The following is a 7,300-nucleotide window of genomic DNA, read 5'->3' on the forward strand; positions in this document are numbered from 1 at the left end:
TGTTCACGCAAAGAAAGAAGGCGTAACTTTTATTCTCACTGTAGTATTGTTGTTGCCGCTGCCGCCATGTCGTGAAGGCGCTGTGTGTTTCGTTGTGAAAGCGAAACTACTTTGTTTGACCTTCCAAAAGAGGACGATATCCGCTTCGTCATGCCTGGAGCTGATCCGTGCTGGTCGCTGAGGAAATACATCAACTTCGCGCTGTGGATCGCCGGATCGGCTTTCACCGTGGACGAAGCGGAGTCCAGCCCGGAGTCGTCACATGTCCTTCCGGACGCTCCTTCGTCGAAATCGCCGGCCGAATGTTTTTGTCTCATCGCTCCAGGACACGGCATCACAGTATGTTAAGAGGCGTAACATTTCCATCATACGCTTGAGGTATTCGGCCAATCACAGCGCACTGGATAGCTGGCCAATCAGAGCACACCTCGCTTTTCAGACCGATGAGCTTTGTAAAAATCGACGCGTTTCAGAAAGGAGGGGCATAGAGGAGAAACAATAATGTACAGTATGGGGAAAATAATGTGTTTTTTTAACCTTAAACCGCATAAACACATTTCATTACACCAAATACACAAAATAATGTTCTTTTTAGCAACATCATATGACCCCTTTAAAAGGACTTCAAACCAAGCAGTTTTCTGTTGGTGAACTCATCAAATTAGTGTGATCAATTTGAACATGAGCGACATCTGCGTAGGGAACTTTTTGTGGTACAAAATTCCATACCACACGGATTTCTACTGAAATAACTGTAAATGTGACTGCACCTTAAGCCGGCGGAGTCGTGACCCCAGGAACCATGACTGCTACAGGATCTTCTGAAACCACCCTCACTCCATACAGTTCTGAACAGAGAGACCCAGCTCCATAGCCACATCTCTGAATTAAGACATCATAACATCATTAGCTGCTGCGTGCCTTCACATGGAGACCACTCAGACAAGCAGCTCTCTAAACTGTGAAGGCAAGAATGGCAGATCATGCTAACACGCAGACACACACACTCTCTCATCACATTAGCTGCTGTCACCACTTGACCCGTCATCAAAGGCTGTTCATGGACACATCCATAATGGTAGTCAAGTGTTTTCTCTCAATTTGTCTGTTTGCTGCTGTACTAAATCTTATCCCACTGACAGTCAGGTAGTAGTGCCTTTCACTTCTTCAGAAAAAAGAAAAGAGAGAAGGAGATAAGTGAGTGTGTGTGTGTGTGAGAGAGAGAGAGAGAGAGAGAAAACACTTGCGGTTTGGTCTGCTGAAGCCATTTTCTTGTTGTGACGCACATGTACACCGATGGCAGAGAGCCTTTAAAACTGTGAGCGGGTGCACATAATCATGGAATAAGGAAACAAAAGGGGCTGGTTTCAGAAATACTTCAGTTGAACTACTGTCAGACACACAGCCACAGCATTCTTCTCCTCTCCTTACCAACCTCCTTTGTCACTTTAATTTGCTTCTGGCTTTATGCATCTTGAGTTTCCATACATACACACAATAAACTGTGGGTGAAGTGATTTTGGAGTCTAAATTTTCCATTAAATTTTCCAGACTTTCAAATGTCCTACAAACTAGCAGAATGAGTCTGCAATTAGCTACCAGCTTCAACATTTCTTAATTCTAGAAGATTCTCATTATCACAAAAACCAGAGCCTATACGTGATTACAATTCCATTTAAGAAAACAGCAACAGGCTCTCTTTCACAAAACAGAAAAGTTCACGAGAATTCAAAGGCCCTTCTGTCTTGAGAGGAACTCTGCTCTGAACTTCAGGGTGTTTCTTTCTTTGACAAAGTTAAGTTATAACACATATATATCTCAATGTTGTAATAGAATATAGAATATAGAATATATTTTTTATTGATATACATATTTTACAAAAAAAAACTTACCAGTAGTTTGCACTAAAATATTCTTCATTTATATAAAAAGTAACATTCATTTCAGAAACACAACCTTTAATCTGTTTAATCTCAAGTGTACTATAAAAGTAAGGTAGAGTTCAATTTGACAGCTTGATCTTACTTGCTTCACATCTGATCTAATGGCAGAGCGTTCAGAGTGGGCAGAGTCTTCTGCTGGGAGCCACACAGATCCCTTTGTAATGGAAAATGTAGCATTTTAGGTTAATTATCTATTTTTTCTACCGTGAAAGACTGGGATTATCATAGATCTTGTACTAAAAAAAAGCGCCTAGCTCCCAACAAGGGCCTGATTCCCTTAATCTGTGTTTGACAATGATTTAGCTAACACAATATCATAATATGAAATTTACGATCTGAACAAAGAGATTTACTTTGTTTTCAGGGCAGCATTTTTGGAAGGAGTCTTTTAAAGAGTAAAGTGATAAACAGTAGAACAACGATATCCAACATTACAGGGAATTACTAACTCTCAATTATAACAATTTAATGTTTTTTTATTTTTTATTTACTCATCAGTACTTGTCATTTATATCCCAATAAACATGATGAAACCATAACCTGTCCTCAGAGTTCCTTTTATTAATAATAAAAATGAACAATAAGCCTATGCAAAATCATAGAACTTTCCAGTTATTTTTGCGATGCCTATACACATCGTACAACATCTGCAAGACCATTTAGCATCTTCAATAGTGAATTCCTTCTCAAAAAAATAAACAAATAAATAAATTCAGCAATATTTCCTACTAAGCTAGTTTGAGGATGAAAAGTGTGAAGGGAAAATGCAAGGGCAATCGCGAGCAGAGAAGGACTAGTCCTAAACACAGAGTCCATATCAAAAGATTTATTCTCATTATTTATTCATGCACCAATTAAAGGTTAAACACGTGCCAAAGCCTGTGTGTCAGAGAGCAGCTGTAGCGAGCGAGAGAGAGAGAGAGAGAGAGAGGAGGCCACAACAAGAAGGTTAAGGAAAACGCAAACTAACTTTGTCTTGAAATGGTTTTGGCCAGGAGACAAGCTCTCCGCAAAAGAGCACGGACTGGCATAAACATTTGTACAAAATTATAAGTGCATTTGGAGATGCATGCAGGAGTCAACCGCCTGCACACGGTTCCCCGCACTCACTCTCTCCCAGCAAACCCTCCACCCCAGAGCGCGTGTGTGTATACGGGCTCCAAACCACTGCATTTTAATTACTGCCAGCAAGCACAGCAAACCCCTTTGAAATGGAAATGGACCCAGAATCTTCCACTGCACCGCAGAAATCTTCTTCTGATTTGAAAAAAAAAAACAATATGTTACACCAGAGCCTAGACCTGATAATGCTGATTATAACAACCAATAAAGCCAGTCTCAACAACCTCACCGTCCCAGAGATCCCATTAAATCTACATATTCATGTGTACTTATAAAAAAAACTATAGGAGAGAGAACAGTAGGAAAATGTTCAATAATGTTGAAGGTATATTTGTCATGCACCTAATTTCACATAAAGTGTCACGCAATACCAAGTTCAAGACATTTTGATTCGAGCAATGGTGTGTATTGAAGGGATACATTCAAAGAGCACATCCTGTTGTCAGGCAACTGCTGTGAGAAAATGGATGGGGTGGAAAGCTTCTGTGTCTCCGCTTTATTGTGCAGCGTCAGGCCGTAGATGAACATGTGTTTTCAGTAGTGGGCAAAAAGCGTGCCCTTCATTTACAAAGAGTGTCCAAGACATCAAAGACGTCTTCAATTTTTTATTCTCGAATGAGTGTAACATCTAGACCTGAGGTTGCAAAGGGGCAAAAAGCATAAAACACTGTAAGAAAAAAAGGCCTTTTCGGCGTGGACTGTCGCTGAAAGACACGGCCATCTGTATTGGCATTTCACAAGGCCTCCTGAGCTATAGCTTCACTATCTTTTTTCAGACGGAAGACTGCAATTTGGGCGTGTTGTTAAGCCACAGATAAGTGTAGGTTGGATAATTTATACTTGCGCTGGAGGAAAGAAATACTTAAGTCCTAATGTTAAAGGTCTTCACAAAACTACAAAGCAATTTTTTTTACTATCTGTCATTTGATTGTAACAGCTCCGATTTGATTTAGTTGTGTCCAGGGTCAGCATTCCTGCCTATGTAAATCATTAAATCATAAAAGATACTGGAAGCCCGGGGGATCTGGAGCAGCTGTCAGTGTGCCATCTTCATTGATGACAATGGATCTGTCATTCTGTAGGAATGCAGCGGACGGCTGCGAGAAAAGCCACATGTACTGAATGCACTCAAACGTCAACATGTGCATAAACACAACCAGTTACGAAAGTGATGCTTTCAATAAGAAAAGAAATGCATGCCTTATGTACCGTCATTCAAGACCTAAAAATCGCCTACAAGAAAACACCACCTTCCTTGTGTCTTCCTCATTTCCCTAATTAGTAGCCTAAACTTACTATGATTAAAAGTGCAGCAAAGCTTCAATAACACATTCCAGAAACTTGAGAGATTCTGCCACAAAAGGGGAAAAAAGCCTTCTAATAAACATGTTGCCATCGGTTTTGATCATTGTTGAAATATTCCACAGCAAATTAGCTAACACTTATAAAGACAGATGTCACAACATGTGCTGCCACATTTCCTCCTCATGCATTCCTCCCCTACGGCTGGCGTGCAGCTTACCTTTACCAGGCCTGCTGTTGTTTACCTCCAGTGTTGTTTATCATTAGGATTCTGCTGGCACTGTTCTAACCCCTCCAATACAAGACAGAGCCAGATGAGACTTACACCTGAGCATCTTCCACTACCTCAACATGCTCCTTTCCACTAAATACTAAACTGGCCTGCACACTAGTACATTTCAAAAATAAAGACAAATTTTAAAACAAGAGTATTATAAATTACGGTAATAAGATGAAACATCATTTTGAAAAAATGTGTGTGTTCATAAATAAACTGCTTGAGCTCAGAAAAAAAAAACTACACTTCATATCTCACTGTATCGTCAAGATATACATCCACTTAAGACGTATAAACATCATTTAAACATTAAAGACGTACTGCTTTACTAAAGTAAGAAACAATAAGTAAAGTAAAAGTTAATCAAAAATGTAAATAATAAAACAGTTGCAATAAAAATGTAATAAATGCCAGAGCTGTTTAAAACAGATTAAAACTCAAAATTGATGGAAGGGAAATCTGAAACAATATTTCACAAGTACTAAAACATATGGCAGACAACCTCTGGAAACAACAGACTGTGGCACATGAAAGAGAATTATTCAAAGTTCATTTACTGTCCAGATTTTTAGGACTGATAATGCATTCGACTGAAGCCAGTTTGCAATTAATGCCTCCAAAGAAGCAATCACAAGTCCCTTCATAACAGAGATATACATACTAAACTATAGTTATGCAGCTGAACTTACAATAAACTGCATGCAGAGAAAAGCAATTCTCTCATTCAAAAAATAAATAAATAAAAACAATAAATGAATAAATAATAATATTAATTAATAATATGAAATACTGAGTACCAAATAAAGTGGTGTGACTTGTACTATGTACCTAAAAAATGAGAAGAACCCACAAAACACATTCTGTAAGAGGATTTTAGTGGCATGATTTTACAACTACTCAGTCACTAAATAAAATATCATACTGACACTCTGCAACAGTGTTTTTATATTTATATTTTATAAATATAAACTTATATTTAGAGATAAATTGATTAGGCCTATTAATTTTTACAAATGCAAAACTATCACCACTGTATATAATCTAAAACTAAAATGAATCTCGATGAGCTGTAAGAATGAGTCAAAAAATACAACCCAACTTCACGCACTTCATGTGTTAAAATACATATTCCAGCTGTCAAGTCTAAGTACATTAGTTCTATTCAAATTCAAGCGAGGCATCGCAGAACAGAATACGGTCCAAATCTCTGAACTTACTGGCACCATAAGCGTTCGTCTGCGATCTGTCGGTATCTGCTCGCCGGATCCAGCTAGGAAATGCTCTTTGCTTGCACAAAACCACAAGTTCCTCCCCAAATCCACGGGCAGAAAGTCTCAAATAACACGTTTAATTGATTTTTACATTTTGTTGAATTAATAAAGGTGATTATGGTTTGTCTTTTAAATGCATGACTTTAGAAAAAAGTAAATAAACGGACAGACACCCTTTCTCAAAGGCAGTGAATAAGTCTATCTCTATTGAGTGAAGCATATCCCGGTATAGCAATCAGGACAATGTGCTGAACTGGCAGTCTAATTATAAATGTTCCATTAGACTCCAGTGCCATCTTACCTTATGAGGGAACAGCTAACAGCAACTGCTCAAAACAAAATGCCATTACGGGCTCAACTTCACCCCAACAGAGGGACAAGCCAAGGGGACTGTTTTTCAAACAGCCCCCTCTCACTTAAGACAAGCATGTATTATTAGACACCCGGTTATTCTTACAGACTGGACACAATTTCAGGAGAGAAAAACTAGCAAGGTTAAGCTGTGTTTAATTAAGGTGTCAGGTTGCGTCCCTGCGCGAGAACAACAAAGCTTTTGTGTTTCTGCTCTGAGGTTTAAAAAGCAAAAAAGGAGGAGAGTGTTGGACTTCCTAGCGCCGGAAAAGTGTTTAACAATAAGCAATTTATGCGTTTTAATTTTTGTAGTATTTTAAATGTCCCTTTTGACGTGTATGAGTTTTCAAAAACCTTTCAGTTCCATCGTACGTCGGTGTGCTGTGTTATGCTCCGTATTAAAATATTATCGCATCTCGTGCAGCAATCGAAAGGGGCTTATCTCTGTGTCTATGAGGGTCTACTTTTGGGAAACACCCATGAGATGATGGGCTATCTGTGTCCCACAGACTGAGTTCACACACATTTGTCCTCTCAATACCTCATCAGAAATCACAAAACTAAAAACAAAGGCAGAATAAGGATAAACACTAATTCAAAGTATAAATCGCATATTATGGAAAATAAACGTTAAATTATTTTGCTGAAATTATTTTGAATAGAAATTCACTGTGAATGCCATTTTAAACAACGCTCTGATCTTGTTGTTTAAAAGTTTTTTTTTACACTTATCTGGTCATGGTTTTAAAATAAAAACGATAAATAGCCTACCTAAACAAAAGGCAGATATTTTTAATAAGTGTTGTAATCGCTCAAAAATAAAATATCACACGTTCTGATTAAATTAATAACCACGTAACAATTCCCGGAGTTTACTTACTTTCAGTCTGAATGCAGTGTTTCAAAGCACCGTTTTTGTGTTTGTTTTTCAAGCTGGGAGACTAGAGGAGTCTGCTTGTCCAAGTTGCGTATTGTCTCTAAATGGATCAGCTTTGGATGAGTACTTCATTTTAATTTATGGCTTATGCATTCTT

General features: G+C 38.3%; 1 protein-coding gene across 7 annotated transcripts in view; it reads right to left on the reverse strand.

The window, feature by feature from the left end:
• The window catches only part of LOC107754684 (transcription factor SOX-6-like), a 157,111-nt gene extending 151,138 nt beyond the window's left edge, over positions 1 to 5,973 (reverse strand). For all 7 annotated transcript variants that reach the window (XM_016571237.1, XM_016571236.1, XM_016571235.1 and 4 more), the window contains exon 1: positions 5,862 to 5,973. The gene's annotated coding sequence lies outside the window, so the exon portion shown is untranslated. The remainder of the gene's footprint in view (positions 1 to 5,861) is intronic.
• Between the last annotated feature and the right edge of the window lie 1,327 nt (positions 5,974 to 7,300).

This window comes from Sinocyclocheilus rhinocerous, unplaced genomic scaffold (genome assembly GCF_001515625.1).
Source record: "Sinocyclocheilus rhinocerous isolate Xijiao unplaced genomic scaffold, SAMN03320098_v1.1 scaffold742, whole genome shotgun sequence".
NCBI classification, from domain to species: Eukaryota; Metazoa; Chordata; class Actinopteri; order Cypriniformes; family Cyprinidae; genus Sinocyclocheilus; species Sinocyclocheilus rhinocerous.